The sequence below is a fragment of the Apium graveolens genome, chromosome 6 (genome assembly GCF_009905375.1).
Source record: "Apium graveolens cultivar Ventura chromosome 6, ASM990537v1, whole genome shotgun sequence".
Classification (NCBI taxonomy): domain Eukaryota; kingdom Viridiplantae; phylum Streptophyta; class Magnoliopsida; order Apiales; family Apiaceae; genus Apium; species Apium graveolens.
The window spans coordinates 26,471,943-26,492,602 of NC_133652.1; the positions used below are offsets into that span (position 1 = coordinate 26,471,943).

The window sequence follows — 20,660 nt, forward strand, 5'->3', positions numbered from 1 at the left end:
AGTTGAGCACCAGATTGGTCTCAACATATCTTTTCAGCACCAAACCAAGATTATGCAAGCACTCATCATACGAAGTCCCGAACACAGAGAAGTCATCCATGAGCACCTCCACATTAGTGCCAATCATATCAGAGAATTTGGCCATCATGCATCTCTAAAAAGTAGCAGGTGCACCACAAAGTCCGAAAGAAACTCGACGGAAAACGAAAGTGCCAAAAGGACAAGTAAAGGTGGTCTTCTCCTGATCTTCTGGGGCAATGTAAATCTGATTATAGCCGGGGTACCCATCCAGAAGACAATAATATTCATGACCATCCAATCTATCAAGCATTTGATCAATGAATGGAAACGGGAAGTGATCCTTCCTGGTGGCTTTATTCAGCTTTCGATAGTCCATGCATACTATCCATCCTGTGACTGTCCGAGTAGGAATGAGCTCGTTCTTCTCATTAGCAACAACTGTAATGCCTCCTTTCTTAGGCACACACTATACCGGGCTCACCCATGAACTATCAGAAATCAGATAGATGATCCCTGCATCCATCTATTTAAAAAATTCTTTCTTCACAACCTCTTTCATGATAGTATTGAGTTTTTTCTGCTGTTCAACTATTATCTTACTTCCTTCCTCAAGCAGAATTTTATGCATGCAATAAGAAGGGCTGATTCCCTTGATATCTGTTATAGTCCATCCAATTGCTGATTTAAACTCTCTCAGAATTCTCAAAAGCTTGTCTTTGTCACTACTTGAAAGGTCAGTTGCAATAATAACAGGAAAAGTAGATGCATCTCCTAAAAAAGCATACCTGAAGTGATCAGGAAGTGGTTTTAGCTCAAGTGTGGGAGCCTTCTCAATAGATGGTTTGAGACGCACCTGAAAATTTTTAGGCTCTGATAATCCAAGAGACTCGAAAGGCAAGTCCAATCTCCTTTTCCATGAAAATGCAATTCAAATACTGTAGTTGCTCTGCCCCCTCTTCATCTTCACTATCAGATTCCCAAATTAAGGCTCTCTCTAAGACATCAGTCCTTAGCATTTGATCAAGCTCCGAAGTCACTACAGAGTCGACCAACTCTACTTTAAAGCACTCCTCTTCATCAGTAGGGAATTTCATTGCATTGAAGACATTGAAAGTCACATCCTGATCTTGAACCCTCATAGTATGCTCACCCTTCTACACATCGATCAGAGTTCGGCCAGTAGCTAAGAATGGTATCCCCAAGATAATGGGAATCTTCTTATCTTCCTTGAAGTACAAAATGATAAAATTATCCAGGAAGATAAGTTTATCCACCTTAACCAAGAAATCCTCCACTACTCCTCGCGGATAAGTGATGGAACGGTCAACCAGTTGCAAGGAAATGTTTACCGATTTTGGATCAGGCAGACCAAGTTTCTTAAAAATGGACAAGGGCATCAGATTGATCTAGCTCCCAAGTCACACAAATACTTGTCGAAATATATATTGCCAATGGTACACAATATCGTGAAGCTTCCTGGATCTTTAAGCTTAGAAGAAAGTTTGTGTTACAGCACAACAGTGCACTCTTCCGTTAGAGCAACGATTTCCAAATCCTCAAGTTTTAGCTTCCGAGATAGAATACCTTTCATGAACTTAGCATAGCTCGGAATCTGTTTTAGAGCTTCTGCAAAAGGTATGTTAATGTGCAAATTCTTGAAAACCTCCAAAAACTTGGCAAAATGCTTGCCGAATTTCTGCTTCTGAAGTCTTTTAGGAAATGGAGGTGGAGGATATACTTGTTTGTACCCTGTATTCTGCTCAGGAGGAGTGTTTTCAACAGCTTTCTCCTTCGCTTCCACTTCATCACCCTTCTGTACAACTGAATTAGCCAAAATTTCATTTTCTGAAATTGGGGAGGGCGCAGGCACGCTGTTATAGGGCGCGGGCGAGCTGCTATAGGGTGCGGGCGCGCTCTCCTTCTGGATTTTTTTTCCGGATTTTGCTCCTTCGTGATTTTGAGGGCTAGCGACCTTTCCAGACCTCAAGGTGATTGCCTTCAACTGTTCTTTGACTTCCCTCTTGCCTGAATTAGCTTCTGTATCAATTGGAAGAGTTCCTTGTGGTTGGTTCAATAGGGCATTAGCAATCTGCCCTATTTGATTCTTCAGAGTTTTGATTAAAACCGCTTGGCTCTTGCACATAAGGCTTAACTCCTCCAATTTAGATTTTTAATTTGAAGATGGACCGACACTTCCATGAAATTGTTGTTGCACTCCCTGTGGCTGAAATTGTTGCCTTGGTGCGAACTGTTGCTGAAAACCGGGAGGATTGAATTGCTTGTTTCCAAACTGATGGTACGGTTGTTGTGGCTGTTGCATACCACCCTGATTATTACTACAGATAAAGTTAGGATGATTTTGGTTATTAGGACGATAAGTGGCAGGAACTGGTTGTTGCAACCTCTAAAAGTTGCTCAAAAACTGAGATGATTCACTAGATATAGCACATTGCTCCATCGCATGCGAACCTTCACAAAACTCACAAATACTGACTATCTGATGAACACCATAGTTGGTCAGATAATCGACCTTCATCGTCAATGCCTTAAGCTGAGCAGTGATAGCTGTAGTTGTATCCACCTCCAGAATTCCTGCTACCTTGCCTTGTGGTAGTCTCTGAGTTGGATTCTGATATTCATTAGCGGCCATCATCTCAATTAGCTCATAAGCTTCCTCATAGCTCATAGCCCATAAGGCTCCACCTGATGCTGCATCGAGCATAGGCCTTGACTGTGCTTCCAAACCATTATAAAAGCAATTGATCACCATCCAGTCAGGCATTCTATGATGAGGACACTTCCTAAACATCTCCTTATAGCGCTCCCAAACTTCACATAAAGATTCACCCGATTGCTGCGTGAATTGAGTAAGAACATTCCTGATTGCAACTGTCTTTTCCATAGGGAAAAATTTAGTAAGGAATTTCTGAGCAAGATCCTTCCAAGTCGCAATAGAACCAGCTGGTAGAGAGTGTAACCAGCTCTTAGCTTTATCCCTCAGAGAGAAGGGGAAAAGTCTCAGTTTCACAGCATCTTCAGAAATTTTTTTGAACTTGAAGGTGTCGCAGATCTTGATGAAATCCCTAATATGCATATTGGGATCTTTTGTTGGAGCACCCCCAAACTGGACTGAATTCTGCACCATCTGAATTGTGTCAGGATTGATCTCAAAGGTATTAGCTGCGATAGCTGGCCTGACAATGCTAGATTGAATGTCATTGATCTTTGGTTGAGAATAATCCATCAACGCTTTCGTTGCTGCTGCTGGTTCTCCCATTATAATGATCACTTCTTCGACTTCTTTAACTTCTTCAAGAATTTCTTATTCCAATTCTTCAACTTCCTTATCTTCTTTAATTGTTTCCTTACGAGACTGAGAACATGTTCGCATACACGTTCTCTAGAGTACCTGAAACACAACAAAGTAACCGTAGTAAGTAAAGTAATCCGAGTCAGTGAACTTTAACGATCACTGATGTCAAGCACATGAACTAAAAATTAACACCGAGTCCCTGACAGCGACGCCAAAAACTTGTTCGCAATAAAAAATACGTGAAAATACACGCAAGCGTACGCGATCACAAGTAGTATAAGATTTAAGTCAAGTTCATTCCCATAGAGGCTGGTTTAGGTTAAGTTCAGATTATGCACTTATGCAACAATGTATGATTATCGTTCACAGCTAAGACAAGTAACAAATTTGAGTTGATTAACTACTTAAGAGATTATAATAGCATGCATTAACTAAGAAATTAAAAGTGAATTAATTATATGAAACTAAAATACGAAATTCTAACTTTATTAAATATTTCATTCAAAATTTATGTATTTATCAATAGTATGCGATGGTGATGATAACTAATCAGATAACACGATATTAGTTACGCTATCTTTCGATATACATATACCCTACTACTAAGCATCTACAATCAAGATAGAAGTTGAGTAGACACCAATTATTATTAGACCCTATATGTCTATGAGATTTGAAAATATAACGGTTTAAGAACAAGTTATCTATTATGATTACATAGGGTGTGTAAGATGGTTAAAATTACACTACGAATCATGCATAACAACATACGTAAACCTATGCTAGCATGTCAAGTTCTAAACCTCTATATTCACTGTCGCTTCAATAGAGATTAATAAACAATTTTAGATGTTAGCTACGCATCAAAGACGAATAAGCACAACCAAACTAGGAAATTATAAATCACCACATACTAAATATTTAAAACAATCAACTATTGAAATCCATAAATAAATCCGCTAGAACCCCATGACAATGATTAGTTCATGATCGAACGCATCGTCACCATGTGTTCCAATGAAAACATGATAATAAATAAGTTCAGAATATTACGAGATAATATTAAAGTACTAGGATTTAGAATAAATCAAAAACAAGCATCCAAAAGTATCGCCTAAATCGAAGAATACAAAAGTGAAAACTAAATCTTCTTCTCCTTAGCCGTCTTGTATGCTTTTGGTCTTCTTAATGTTCTCCCTGGATTCCTTGTTATTAAAAACGTCTTCTTTTCTTTATATATATGGACCCGGGAGAGCTGGACGCTCCAAATAACCAAATTAGAGTAGAAACAAGATTCTGGTAAGTCGACATGGCACGGGCGCACAGCTTCAGGCGCGAGCGCGCTCTCTCTCTGTCAATATAGGTGCGGGCGCACTCCTTCAGGCGCGGGTGCGCTTGCTCTCTGGAGAATTTTCTGTATTTTCTTAATTCTTGCTCTGATCTTCGTGCAAACTTCTGCAACTCCATTCCCTAATCTCTTATCAACATAAAATCATTTGAAAGCTAATTTCCACCTCCGACTAGTGCCCTGAAATGACTCAATATAAAATACATCAAAAATACCAAATACTTGAGTCCTAAATACCAACTTAAGCCGATATGAAGCGTTCCAAGTGGATATAAAGTCCACTTATCAATCGACAATGTCTCGGTCTAACTCTAGCATTCTCGTATTAAACTGTCTGTACAATATTGTTAAATTCATTGAGATGACGTGTAGTAGCAAATTAATTGTGTATATGCTATCGTGTGTTGTGTAAATGTAGCTCGTGAGAATCTATTACAAAATTTCATAATGTGACTACTGTGAGAACTTGTAGTAGTTAGGCTTCCAAAATATTTCTTTTTATAATTTATATAAGATTTCTCAATATTAGCTATTTTATTAGAAAATGACATAAATAGCACCAAAAATGTAAAGGCCAAAATAATGACCCTTTATGACACTCTAAAATAATATATCGTGTTGCGTTATTAGTTCAGGACAGAAAGACAATAATTGTATAAGGGTTAACATGCAATTAGAGTACCGTGCCATAGGGTTAACATGAAATTAGAGTGTTGTGCAATAAATTTTTAAATACAAAAATAATAATTAATTAATAGAAATGTGTTTTGAGTGCAAGAGATTATGTATAATATCACATGTGAATGGACCCCGTATATATATATATATATATATATATATATATATATATATAGTATGTGTGGTCATTAATCAACGGATTATAAACTTATGTGTGTATAAAAATGGTTGTTTGGACCGCATTTCTTGTATAGTACGACACATAATATGTGTAAATGCTAATAAACATGTGTTTGCAGGTTTTTTTAAATCAAAACTTTACGGGGAGAAGAAATGTCGCACACCATTATATTTATCAAAACATCTCTTTAAGTTGCGTTTATTTTTTCAATGTATGTTGTTTGAGACTGTTATGTGCTGATTCTCCATGATCAGGAAGAACTCATGATATTACTGTTTTGGATGTCATCAGGATTTAATGTGCCGTCAGGATTTGATGCATCATCAGTATCTGCAGAACATCAGCATCTGAAGACAGTCTGTTGTGAAGATTAAGTATGTTCCTTATTTTGAGGGATGGATATCTATTCGTTCTGAGTGATAGGACTTTGTGTATTCAGTTAAATATATGTATCATTTTCTGTTAGTAATTGATAATGCATATCCTAGACTGATTTGTAGCAGCTGTGTATTATATAAACACAGTTTAGGTCATCACATAGTGATTAACTCGAGCATTGTACGACCTAGCAGCTCTCAAGAACATCAGTTATCTTGAGAGAGTTTGTAACAGTTTTTATCAGAAATATAAAGAACTGTTATATTTTTATAATTGTTCGAAATGTTTATACAATTGTATCCAACCCCCTTAAACAATTGTATCATTACTGGGCAACAATTGGTATTAGAGCAAACTGATAAATTTACAATCAGAAGTGATCTAAACATGTCTCTGAACAAGTATGAAAGTATTAAAATCCCCATTCTGAAAAAGGTTAAATATCCTACATGGAAGGTGAAGATGGTCATGCACCTGGAGGCTACAGATCCAGACTATCTCGACGTAATCAATGATGGACCCTACATGCCAACAAAACTGGTGCCTGCAACTCCTACTGTTGCTAAACACTATCAGTTGAAGGAGAAAAGTGAGTGGACATCAGAAGAGAAAGTAGTTGTGCTGAAAGATGCAAAGGTAAGAAATATTTTTCATAACAGTCTTGATTCTATGATGTCAAACAGGGTTATAGCCTACAAGACTGCCAAGGAGATCTGGGATGCTCTTGAAACTCAATGTCAAGGAACCATGGCCATCAAGAAGAACAGAAGGGCTATTCTAATTCAATAATATGAACATTTTGAGGCCAAACCTGATGAAAGCCTCACCAACATCTATGACAGGTTTCTCACCCTTCTCAATAACCGATCCTTGGTTGGAAAAGTGTATGATCGGGAGGATTCAAACACTAAGTTTATGAGAGCCTTGAATGAGGAATGTGAGACTCAGACTTCAATCATATGACATCAATATGATTTGGAAATAATCACCCTTGATAAAGTCTATGGCATGCTGAGAACTCATGATCTGGAAGTTCAGCAAAGGAAAGAGAGGAAAAGCAACAAGGGAAAATCAGTTGCTTTGAAAGTGAATGGTAAAGCTTCAAAAGAAAGGTTTGTTGATGCTACAAGGAAAAAGAACAATCTTCCAGAATCAGATACTGATGATTCATCATTAAATCCTGATGATGATACTGATTCTGAAACTGATGAGAATATGACAAATTCTGATGTCATGCAAATGGCTGCATTGCTAGTTAAGGGCTTCAAAAGGATGCAATTCAGATTGTCTCAGAAGAATAGAAGCTTCAGGAAAAAGTTCACTGGAGGAGAAAGGAAGTCATCTGGAAGAAGAGAAGGGAAGGACTCTAAAGCTGGAAAAGTCAACAGGTCAAAAATCAAGTGCTACAACTGTGATGAACCTGGTCACTTTGCTATAGAGTACGAAAAGACAAAGCATGACAAAGGGGAGAACAAAGCCTTGATCACATCAAGCAAGGATTTGATGGACTCCACTGATTCTGAAAATGAAGAAACATGCTATGGACTGATGACTAGCTTTGATGCTCCTGCTTCCTCTGATTCTAAGGTATCAACTTCTTTCTTCTCTTTTGATACTGAAGATATATCTGAACTGAAATCTATTCTTAAGTCTCTACATGGTAATTTTAAAAATAATACTTTGGAGAACAATAGGCTGTTATCTGAAAATGAAATCTTAAAGTCTAGGAATGATCAGTTGGAGTCTGACTTAGTAAATCAGATTGAAGTTCAGAAAGAATGTGAGAAAGCTAAACATACAGTAAAGATACTATAAGCTAAGTATAGTATGTTGGAGAATGAATTAGAGAATGAGAGGAAAACCCTTAAAGCCTGGACTAATTCAGGCAAAAAGGCTCATGAGATGATCTCTAAGAAAAACTGGAAAGAATGTCTTGGTTATGTAGATGGAATTAAGGATGTTGACACTGAAAATAAAACTACCCTTAAGACTCCTGTAAAGTTTATCTATTCAGAAGCTGATGAACCCAAATCTACCTTTGAAAAAGGTTCAACATCGGCATCCCAACAAAAGTCAGTAAGTGATAAATCTCAAAGAAAGGAAAATAAGGAAATCATTAAGACTGTTAAGAAAGAAAAGAATACAGGACTTTTGTCTAAAAGATAATTGAAAAATAAATTAACTGAGTTTACTCACAAACCTCAAGTTAAAAGTCCTAAAAGGAATATAAATGGTAAGCAAGGTATTTATAATGATTCTAATTATAGGTTTGTTCCCAATGCTCCTAGAAAAACCTATTTTAACTGTGGTAATACTAATCATCTTGCTATTGATTGCAGGAGGAGTAAGAAAATGAAAACTGTTATTCCTGAATCTGATGTTAGGGGTAGATCAGTATTTTATAAATCAAAAAATCCTTGTTTTCATTATGGTAGTAGTTATCATTCAATTTACACCTGTAGTTCCTATCATAAGCTATATCACAACTATTATGAACCTTTTCCTAAATTCAATAAAACTGCTTATGTAATTCAATTCTTCTAGTTCTACTAAATCTACTTCTGACAAGACAAATCCTGACAAAGGAAAAACTGTCAGAAGCGCTTTTAAATCATAAAGACTTAAGTTGTCCAAAAAGAGGGCCCAACAAGTGTGGGTCCTTAAAAATCCTTCTAATTAATTGCTCTTATGACTATAGGGTAACGGGAAAAACACTCTTGTCTTAGATAGTGGATGTTTAGGACATATGACTTGAAATAAATCCCTGATGTCAGAGTTTGAGAAGAAGGCTGACCCAAATATATCTTATGGAGATGGAAATATAAGACACACTCTGGGATATGGCAACTTGATAATTGGAAAGGTAATAATAGAGAATGTAGCTCTGGTGGAAGGACTGAAGCATAATCTTCTAAGCATCAGTCAAATCACTAACATAGGTTATCATGTGGTGTTCTATGACTCTCACTGTGAAGTGGTTCACAACAAGTCAAAGAAGATTGTCTTGATGGGATATAGATATGGCAATATGTATGAAGCAAGACTAAATGAAAGTCTTGATCAAGAAGCTACTTGCCTTATTTCAAAGGCATCAGTAGATGAAAGCTGGAATTGGCATAAGAAGCTCTCAATCTCAACTTCAATTCAATCAATGAACTTGCCAAGAAGAAGCTAGTAAGAGGATTACCAAATATACTTTACTCATCTGATGGTCTTTGTGATGCTTGTCAAAAGTCTAAGCAAAGAAGAGTATCCTTCAAAAGCAAAACATAATTCTCCATCACTGAACCATATCACATATTACACTTGGATCTCTTTGGACCAGTGAACATAATGTATATCAACAAGAAAAGGTACACACTTATAATTGTTGATGATTTCACTAGATACACTTGGGTTTATTTTCTACACGGGAAGGATGAAACTCCAGAAATTCTTCTGGACCATATAAGGCAAATTGAGAATGGATCCACCCACAAAGTGAAAATTCTGAGAAGTGATAATGGCACTGAGTTCAAGAACTCAAAAATGGAGGAAGTCTGTAAGTACAAAGGGATACAACAACAATTCTCAGCTCCTGGTACACCTCAACAAAATGGTGTTGTTGAGAGAAAGAACAGAACCCTGATTGAAGCTGACAGGACTCTGCTAGAAGAAGCAAAACTACCCATTTACTTCTGGGCTGAAGCCGTAAACACAACATGTTATACTCAGAATATCACACTGATAAATAGACATGGTGTTACTCCTTATCAGATGCTAAAAGAAAAAAGCCCAGTCTCAAACATATTCATGTATTTGGATGTAAGTGCTTTGTTTTGAGAACTCATACTGATCAGCTAGGGAATTTTGAATCAAAAGCTGATAAAGGAATATTTGTTGGTTATTCACCATCAAGAGCATACAGAGATTTCAATCTGAGAACAAATACTGTAGTTATCTCCATAAATGTATCTTTTGATGATAAGAAGATTCCTGGTTTTGAAGAAGACTCTCATGAAAATCTGATTTTTGCAAATGAAAATGCATTGTTGGAATCTTGGTCAAACTCTAATGAACTGTCAAATCCTGATGATCCAAATCCTGATACTCCTTCAGATTCTGAAGATGATAATTGTAATAATGAACCTGCACATGTTGAGGGGGATCAACAACAAGGTTCAGCTGATGGTACTAACACTGAATCTGGTCATTCAGAATCCAATGCTGATTCAATAACAGATGGACATGATTCAAGTCCTAAAATTTTATCAGGAGATGACAACACAGATTCAGGGGGAGCCTCAAATGCATTTGATGAGGCATATAATTCAGGGGGAGCATCTAGCTCCAGAAGGACACTTCCTAGTGCCATAAAATGGACTAAAGATCATACTCCTGATCTAATTATTGGAAATCCTGATGAAGGTGTAAAGACAAGGAATGAAACTCAAAATGAATGCTTGTATCACAATCTACTTTCAAAAGAAGAGCCAAAGAAAGTAGAAGATGAACTCAAGGATGCAGATTGGGTCATAGCTATGCAAGAAGAGTTAAATGAGTTCAAAAGAAATGAAGTTTGGAAGCTGGTGCCTAGACCTAAGAACAGGTCAATTGTGGGAACCAAGTGGGTCTTCAGATATAAGACTGATTCTGATGGAATAATAATCAGAAACAAGGCAATATTGGTGGCTAAAGGATATTCTCAACATGAAGGCATTGACTATGATGAAACATTTGCTCCTGTTGCTAGGCTGGAAGCAATCTGAATTTTCTTGGCATATGCAGATGGATGTCAAGAGTGCATTTCTCAATGGAGAACTTGAAGAGGAAGTCTATGTTGAACAACCACCAGGTTTTGTGGATCCTAAACATCCTGATTATGTCTATAGACTTGACAAAGCACTCTATGGACTAAAGCAAGCACCTAGGGCATGGTATGAGACCCTTGCTCAGTTTCTGCTGGAAAGTAGATTCAAAAGAGGTACAATAGATAAAACTTTATTTTATCTGAATCAAGGTAAAGATCTGCTTTTAGTTCAAATCTATGTGGATGGTATCATTTTTGGATCAACTAATCAAAAACTGTGTGATAAGTTCTCAAAATTGATGCAATCAAGATATCAAATGAGCATGATGGGAGAGATGAGTTACTTCTTGGAATTGCAAATTAAATAGAATGATAATGGTATCTACATTAATCATTCAAAGTACATAAAAAATATGTTGAAAAGGTTTAATATGCAAGATAGTACAGCTGCAACTACCCCTATGACAACTGCTACAAAGCTTGATCCTCATGAAGGAAAAACAGTTGATGTCACAAGCTACAGAGGTATGATTGGTTCTCTTTTGTACCTAACGGCTAGTAGGCTAGACATTATGTTTGCCACTTGTCTGTGTGCAAGTTTTCAGGTAAATCCAAGGGAGCCGCATCTTATTGCAGTAAAGAGAATTTTCAGATACCTCAAAGGTACTATATCACTTGGTCTCTGGTATGTAAGGGAAGCTGATTTTGAATTATGTGGATATTCAGATGCTGACTTTGCTGACTGCAAGATAGACATGAAGAGTACATCTGGGAGCTGTCAGTTTCTGGGAGGCAGATTAGTCTCATGGTTCAGTAAGAAGCAGAAATCTATTTCTACTTCAACTGTTGAGGCTGAATATATTACAGCTGGGATTTGCTGTGCTCATTTGTTATGGATGAGAAACTAGCTCATGGACTATGGATTATAATTTTCTAAAATTCCTATTTATTATGATAATCAAAGTGTTATTTCTATGACAGGAAACCCAGTGCAACACACTCTTACTAAATATATCAGCATCAGGTATCACTTTATAAGAGAGCATGTCATGGAAGGAACGATTGAGCTTCATTTTGTTCCTACTGATCAGCAGTTGGCTGACATTTTCACGAAGCTATTACCTGAAGCAACATTTACAAAGCTTGTCAATGAACTTGGTATGGTTAGTTGGGACAGATAAATTCTTTTAAATTTATATTTGATCAAGTTTTGATGTATATTGATCAAATCCTGATATGTCCTAAATATTGTTCAAGATATTAAGCTGGGAATTTTTTGTGTATTTTATTATATGCATGATAAATTAAGTGAATTTATTTGCTAAATGTGAATGTATGAATATATATCATTGACATCATTGCAAATCAGTCTAGGGAGACGCGCCTTAATAAGACTTCTTTTGGTTAAATCATTAAGTTAACTCTACACTTAATAACTGATCAGTCTCCTAGTCCTTTGATATTCCTTTTCTCTCTCGGTTATTTAAACCATCATTCTCATTCAGTCCAATTATCTCTTCTTAAAACACAAAACACTCTCCTCACTATTTTTTTTCATATCCCCTTCTTCTCAAACAATGGCGCATTTCAACTGGTTTTACAACCATTTCAATAATATTGTGACTATCTTTCATGATGGAATGCAAACTCCGTACCACATCAATGACATCTCAAATGACATCTGGATTCAACTTCCTGAAGTCATCAAAAATGAGCTTCTGGGATTTCAAAAAGATCTTCACCTCTACACTCTTCGACAATAAGAGAGAATCATTTGTCTTGTTGTTCTCTTTGTTGAAAGCGGGAAGAAGCACTGAACATCCTCCGACCGTTTATCTTTACCATCAGCTTTGTCAGGCTTCTTAGACCAAGACTGTTGATGTTCTTGATTTTCTTGTATTCATCTATACATGTAATTGAAAATTTCATAAAATGTACTCTCTTGAATTATTAATGAAATTTTGTTTATTTTGCTTACAAGACCTAATCTATGTTCTTTAGTTGTGTATGCATATGCTTGTTCTTATTCGTAGCCTGTTAATCTCTAAATTAAACCATTAACATGTATCTTTTAATGATTCTTGAGATTAAAATTGTGGTATTCTGATAAGCTTGAGTTGTTTTGACAAACACTGATGAATTTGAATCGACAAATCCTGACGATGTCAAACCCTGACAGATAAGAGGTACCAAATACTGATGACAGGTCAGCATGTTTTAATTTAGAATATTATTGAAAAATGATTTCTGAATTGTTTAATGCTGAAAAGTGATTGTCTTCTTAATTATTGTTTAAAAGTAAATAAATTTTTGAACAAAGTCTCACAGCAAATTTTCTAAAAGAGCAGTGCGTTCTTTGTTACTGATTTCGCACATTACTCCACTTTCCACTCCAATTATTCAGTAATTATCCTCTATCAGAAGTCTAATTCACTAAGCTTCCTTCTTCAAGTGTGTTATATACAACTAAGCTTTGCAAACTTATCTTTGCACAAGAACCTCTGTGACACATATTATCATACACACAGCCTCACTATTTACATCTAACGAACATCTTTTCTCAACACCTACAAACATCATGTCATCTTTTGAGCTTTCACCCTTTTTCAGTCAAACCACTATTATTCATGGCAACACTTTTGGAACCAATAACTACTTGGCTTCACTTTCATATCAGCAGTTTCCTCAATCTTTTTATGATATACAGGATTTCTTACTCCAATGTCCAATTGGATATGCTCTCACAAATCCTACTAAGGTATCATACAGAGCTGTAATGCAGGTATGGGATACAACTCTAGTTAATGCAACAAATACTGGTTTCTCTTTTGAATTTAAGGGACACGGGTATGAAGTTGATGTTGATATTCTCGTTCAAGCATTAAGATTGCCTGCCTGTGATGGTGCTCCTGACAATTATGCAATTGAACAGCTGTTTGACATGCTCAGAACTCTGAACTACAAAGGTGACATCAAAGCACTTGGGAAATTGAAAAGAACAAAGTTAAAGAGAGAATGGAATTTCTTCTTTGATTGCATCAGCAGATGTTTCTTGAATAAGACAACAAATTTTGATGCTCTTCCATCCACTTATCTGAAAATTGGGTATTCTCTTCTCTATTCTGGTAATTTCGACTATGGTAATACCATTCTTCAATTCATAATTGCTAGGAGAACAGATGCATCAGGTGTAATAGGGTATACTAGATTTCTTCAACTGATTTTTAATTTTCTATGCCCTAATGTTGAATTTGATAATGATGAATTACTTCCTGTATTTCAAATTTTTGAGAAGGCTATTACATATCATATCAAAAGAGATGAAAAGAATAAGTTTTTAGGACGCCCCTTCCTGCCTTAGGAGGTCATGTAATTTCTATTAAGAAATATATCTACTCCTTCATAAGTGCCTGCAAATCCTGATGTTGGCACCTTTGTTAAATTTCCTGATGTTGTGGAACAAGACACTACCCCTCTTGTTTCTAACCCAAGCATTTCTTCTACTAAACAGAACTCCAACTTAGCTCCTAAATTAGCCTCCTATGATGTCTCTCAAAAGGCATCAGTTGTACTAAAGAAAAGGCTAGTTAAGAAATTCGTTCAATCTAAACAGAGAGCTCAACAGGCCTCACTGAGTGAGAGTGAGAAGAAAGAAAAATGTTTTCGAGTCAGGAAAAGAAGGCTGATCATGCAAGATGATTCTAACTCTGATGATCAGATGCCCATTGGGCCAAGGATGAAGACAAAGAAATCAACATTTGCAATTCCTGATGACTCTGTTGACACAACTGGAACTAAGGAGCCAACTACTGATGTTAGTGCTCTGATAAAAAAATTTCCAGTAAACAAAGAAACTGCTGAGCCCAAGAAAACTGACAAAAGCGTGTTAAAAAGAAAAGCTGAAGATGTGGTTAGGTACATCAGAAAGAAGAAAAGACTCAATCCTCTACTATGGATGTTAGTACACAAGAACCTAAGTCTCAAAGGGATTTAGAAATTGAGATACATCCAGTCACACAAGAACCATCTTCTCAAAGGGAAGATGCAGACAAAGAGGCTGCACAAATAATTGTTGATTTTGCTCAAGGTGATCTTCTTGCTGACTCTAAACAACTGTTGCAAGAAAAGAAGGCTCATCGGGATGTATTGCCAAAGGTGGATGCAGTTATTAATGATCTAATGTTTGAGGAGAGTACACAAGAACCTTCATCACTTCTTGCTGAAGCAGCTCATATTTCTCAGGCCCCACAAGAACCATCAGTTCAAAATACTGATGTTGGCCGAGTTTATTATCCTGACAAATAAAATCCTGATGTTACAATAAATCCTGATGTTGATCAACTTTGCATTCAAGAAGCTTCTACTGATGATTCTTTGCTGATCACTAGCTTGTCAAAACATCCTGATGCGTTGTTTGTTCCTCCACTGTCATCACTGCCACTTGAGGACTCACCTTCAGGTATTGCTTATTTTCCTCTGCTGTTCTCAATATTTGTATGATTATAAATAGTCTCTTATTTTAGGTTACCTCTATTTATATGACAAGCATACTACTCCTCTCAGTCATCTCTTATTTCTTTGCAAAATACGTGATTGTGCCTTTCTGTGAGACTGTGTGAAAATACTATGTAAAAAAAATTAAACCTGAGTGGCAGTCTCCTGTACTGGAAAAAGGAGAGGTAGTTTTGAGAAAAGAATTGTATAAGTATTTCTTTGCTTATAAACTTTCTTATGTGAGAAACATATTACTCTTCAAAGTAATATATTGTGTGAGAAGTGATGAGATCACTTGAAAAGAAAAGAGAGATTTAGGGGTTACATTGTTTTATATTTCAGGATCTCATCAGAAATAGATAATTATTGCTAAGGATCCTCTTAAAGGCAAAGCAATTCTGCCGAGCTCTGCAAATTCTTCCGAGGGTATGTCTTACTCTGATTCTGATGAAGATAGTGATTCTAATGATCCTGACACGGCTCAGCTTAAGATTGCTATTGATGCATCTAAGAAGTCCAATGTTGGTTCTTCTTCACATTTCAATGCTGATCCTTCTTATTACAATGCTGATGCTGAGCATTTTCGAAATACTGAATGGGATTTTACATGGAGAGATGCACATACTTCTATTTCCCCAGCTGTTGGTATGCAACATATCCACAGAGCATATGATGGACTTCAAACCCCTGATATTAAATTGCATCTCAAGGCCTCTACCATCTCTGTGAAAGGAATTTTCTCTGAATTTGCTGATATGAAGACATCTCATGCTAATTTACAGAACAAGATTGATGCATTTATGATTAATCCACTTACTTCAGCTGAATTCATAAGTGTGAGAAAAGCTGTTAAAGTTGTGGTTCAATCTCAACAAATCATGGATACTCGATTTTCTTCCTTGGAAGACAAAGTGTCTTCAATGGCTGATAAACTGGATGCTATGTTTTTTCTTCTTTCAAATACTGATGCCAAAAAGGTGGAGAAGATAGTTGTCATAAAATGTACACCTGACTCTATTCAGTTAAAAGATAAAGATACTGATGATGATGGTGATACGAATCCGGTTACAAATTTTCAAATTACTCCTATTGCTCAACAACCTCAACATTCCAAAAGATCTGGTTCTTCAGGACAAGGAAAGTCTACTGGTGCTCATGAAGTTAAGCTCAAGACTAATGATGATGCTCCTGAATCTGGTGGTGTTACAATCTCTAACATAATAGATGCTAAAGAATTATTCTTTCCTTATAGACACAAGGAAACAAGTGAAGAGATTGTTCTGTACTACAAGGGGGTTTGAGCAAAAGAATGCCAGAAGTGCTCTTGGGTTGATAACTGAAGATTTTCCAGATCTAACAACTGAAGAAGCAGTTATGCAACAGAAGGAGCTAATGGCTCAAATTGAAGCTTAAGCAAAAACCTCGAAAGGAAGAGGAAAAAGAGGTGGAAGAGCCACAAGAGCCAGAGGAAGAGGATGAATTTCTAATTCAAGTCAAGGTTTTGTAATTGATTCTGCATTTCTGAATGTTTTTATTTAGGGAAGGTTTTGTTCATGTACAAGGAAATAATGTAAAAGAAGAAGCTGAGGATACTGAAGAAATGATTGTCCAAAGAAGAAATCAACCACTGACATTGCTCAAGTTGATATAACTAATACAAATATGTCTCTTGAAGCAGACATAAGAACTGAGGAAAAAGCAAATCCTGATGCTGTGAATCTGATAGATGATTTTGACACTGATGAAAAGGTGATCAAAGTATTGGATGAATCAATTCTTGATGAACAAGAAAGAATTGACAGAAGAAAAGTTGATCGAGCATGCAGTGACTATGAGCAAAGAATTCTAAATTCAAGAAGAGAGCTGTGGCAGAAAACAAGAGGAATGATTCATGATTTATCTAAAGGGTATGCTCCTCTCAGCAATAAGGATACAAGATGGAAAGATGTTTATACATTTATTTATCGTAAAGAATTCAAGCATATTGAATTTGTATCAGCAGGACTTAGGGATTCTATTTCAGAACAGGAGGATATTGATAAGTCCATCAAGAAACCTTCTTGGGTGGAACATAATGAAAAGCTAAAACTTATCAAAACTCGTACTAGATGAGGTATTGGTCATCATGGAATGGAAACTCTGAGGTCTGATTTACTGTACACAGATATTCTAACTGACAATCTTGGTGAGAGAATTACTCCTTCACATCTTGAGAAAGTTGAAGCTGTAAAGATTGTTTATAGGAAGATAAATCTTGGTGATGTCAGAGAAGAGATTTTGTACTTCTTGAGATATGGTAAAGTTAAAAGCTTTACATTGCAGCAACTCTTGATGAAGACTATGATTGAGTTGAAATATATTCACTATCTTCTTAGAGTTGAGGACAATGTCACCAGAAACTGGTCTTTTATGATACTTGAGAGTATCAGAAGAAGAGTCATGAACAAAGAAGACAAATACAATGGTGATTATGTTCCTATGTACAAAACTTATATTGGTCAAGAAATGGAGATGGAAAAGGGAGCTGTAGTTCTGAAAGTTTTTCTCAACAATCCTCAGTTATCTTTCAGTCCTGATCATGAAGATGTCAGCTTAAGATTTATGTTAATTGGTGATCTTGAAATAACTAAGAGTTCGATTTCTAAATTAAGATCAACCATTTATCAGCTTGGAGAAGATACTGAAGAGAACAAAGAGTTGAAGAAAAAGCTTGTCAAAGTCCTTCAAGACAAGGAGGAAGAAAGGTTAAACAGATTTCTGGAAACAACTATCAGTTATCTTAGGATACTGAAGTAAGCCTTATTCTTTGTACATTTTGTAATTGGTTTTGGCATCATTGAGAATGGAATTTGTGCTTCATTACATTAAGCATAAATTGGGGGAGATTTTGGTACGTGCTGATTCTCAATGATTAGGAGGAACTCAGGATATGACTGTTTTGGATTTCATCAGGATTTGATGTGCCATCAGGATTTGATGCATCATCAGTATTTGCAGAACATCAGCATCTGAAGACAGTCTATTGTGAAGATTAAGTTTGTTCCTTATTTTGAGGGATGGATATTTGTTCGTTCTGAGTGATAGGTTTTTGTGTATTCAGTTAAAGATATGTATCATTTTCTGTTAGTAATTGATAATGCATATCCTAGATTGATTTGTAGCAGATGTGTATTATATAAACACAGTTTAGGTCATCACATAGTGATTAACTCGAGCATTGTACGACCTAGCAGCTCTCAAGAACATCAGTATTTCTTTAGAGAGTTTGTAACAGTTTTTATCAGAAATAGAAAGAACTATTATATTTTTATACTTGTTCGAAACGTTTATACAATTGTATCCAACCCCCCTTAAACAATTGTATCATTACTGGGCAATAGAGAACTTATTTAATAAAATTGTGCCAGAGAGTGCCAACACCCTTATTTCACTAACTTTTTAATTATTTATTTCTGAATATTATCATCTAAAAATCTAGGCATTTAACTCTAAAGCTATTTTTTCTTAAAAGTTTTTTTTATACTCCCTACGTCCCTCTCATTTCTTTACATTTCGGAAAGAGTGTCTGACATGCATTTTAAGATGCATGCTGTGCAAGACATGCCTTTACATAACAAGACTAAGTCACATTGACAATTCTAAGAGTTAGTTGACTTGTAATCTAATGTAATCTGTATTGATGTTTCTTGTGTCTGTAAAAATGTTTAGACTAGATCTGGGGTATTTTTCAGTAAACAACAAACAAGCTAGGAATAAATCTCTGGAAGAAGATCAAGCCCGATCATGCCTTAGAATGAAGATAAACTATTTGGTGAAGAATAAAGTCATAGGTTGAAAAATGTTCCAAGTCAAATGTCAAGAAGTCACGGATCAAGGATGTCAAGAAGTATATCAAGAAGTCAAATTTGGCTTGTAGAGAAGTCACCTCACTTGTAGAGAAGTCACTTCACTTATAGAGAAGTCATTTTACATGTAGAGAAGTCAATATGGTCTATGGAGAAGTAGAGATGTCGATAAATCAGTTTAGCATGTAGAGAAGTGGAGATAGCGACAAGTCAAACCACATGTAGAGAAGTGGAGATATCGACAAGTCAAACTACATTTAGAGAAGGGGAGATATTAATAAGCCAAAATGTCTATAGAGAAGAGGAGATATCGACAAGTCAAAATGCCTATAGAGAAGAAGAGATTTTGATAAGTCAAAAATCCTATAGAAAAGAGGAGATTTCTACAAGTCAAACTACATGTAGAAAAGTGGAGATATCGATAAGTCATTCTACATCTCGATATAGACATCTCTATACATTTTGAAGATCTCGATAAAAGCTTCAAGAATTACAGAAGAAATCAACTCTGAAGATTCAAGGTAATCTGTCAACAGACCATTTTATCAATATAATGGAAAGTCTATAAATGCAGCTTGAGAAGTTCAAGATCAAGGGCTATGATGAACTAGACGAAGAAGGGTCACAAACCTAGAAGATTATATGCAAATTTGTTGCACTTAAAATAGAAATAGACAAAAGGACTTTAGAAAATGTGTTAATCTATTTTAGTGCAATTTCTGTAAACTGTGCATGTTGATCAATAAAATATGTCACGGGTCCTTAGTTCAGAAGTAACAAAATAGATATAGAATTTCTTGTATTCTCTCAAGAAGTAGCTGACTTCTTAACATATAAGAACACAGATTTGTAGCGTAACATATTTGATTTTTAATAAAATGATCAAGTAAGTTTTGATAGTTGTTTCTTGTTCATTTTACAGTTAACCAATTATCACTGCAAATATTACATACTCTGTTGAGTTCCATAGTCTATACACTTAAGCTTGATTTTCTTGAAAGTAACCTACAAAGTTTTTTAAAGAAAAATCAAGAAACCCACATTCACCCGCCCCCCATGTGTGCATTTCATATATAACAAGTGATATCAGAGCAAAATCTTAAAGTAAACAGATTAGATCTTGGAAGTATGAGTGCACAAAAACTCAGCAGTAGCAAGATTCCTGTTTTTGACCAAGCAAACTATACGATGTGGAAAAAGATGATGATGTTCATGAGGATGACTCATCCAATGTAAATTGAGATTCTTAAGCATGGACCCTTCATTTCTATGGTGAGGGTACCTGAAGCAACTAAAGGTGATGTAGTTATTCTTGGTCACTATGCTCCAGAAGATCCATCTACATACACTGAACCGGAGAAGGAAAAATTCTCACTTGACAGTGGTTTGCAACTCATTCTAATTGACTCTCTTGATAATTTCATGTATAACAACATTATCAACTATAAGTCAGCCAAGCAAATATGGGAAAAGATAGAGATCTTGTGTGAAGGTACTGAGGAAGTGAGGTCAAACCAGAGAAGAATTCTGATCTCACAATATATAGTTTTCATGGATGAACCTAAAGAAGGAATTATTGAGGTTTTTGAAAGGTTCAACAAACTTATAAATGA

The 20,660-nt window shown here is 36.0% G+C and overlaps 1 non-coding gene across 1 annotated transcript; it reads left to right on the plus strand.

Moving 5' to 3' along the window:
- The first annotated feature begins 2,801 nt into the window (after nt 1-2,801).
- LOC141670200 (small nucleolar RNA R71) lies at nt 2,802-2,906 on the plus strand. Its single transcript, XR_012554442.1, has one exon. It is a non-coding gene; the product is annotated as a small nucleolar RNA R71 (small nucleolar RNA).
- Nucleotides 2,907-20,660: the final 17,754 nt, after the last annotated feature.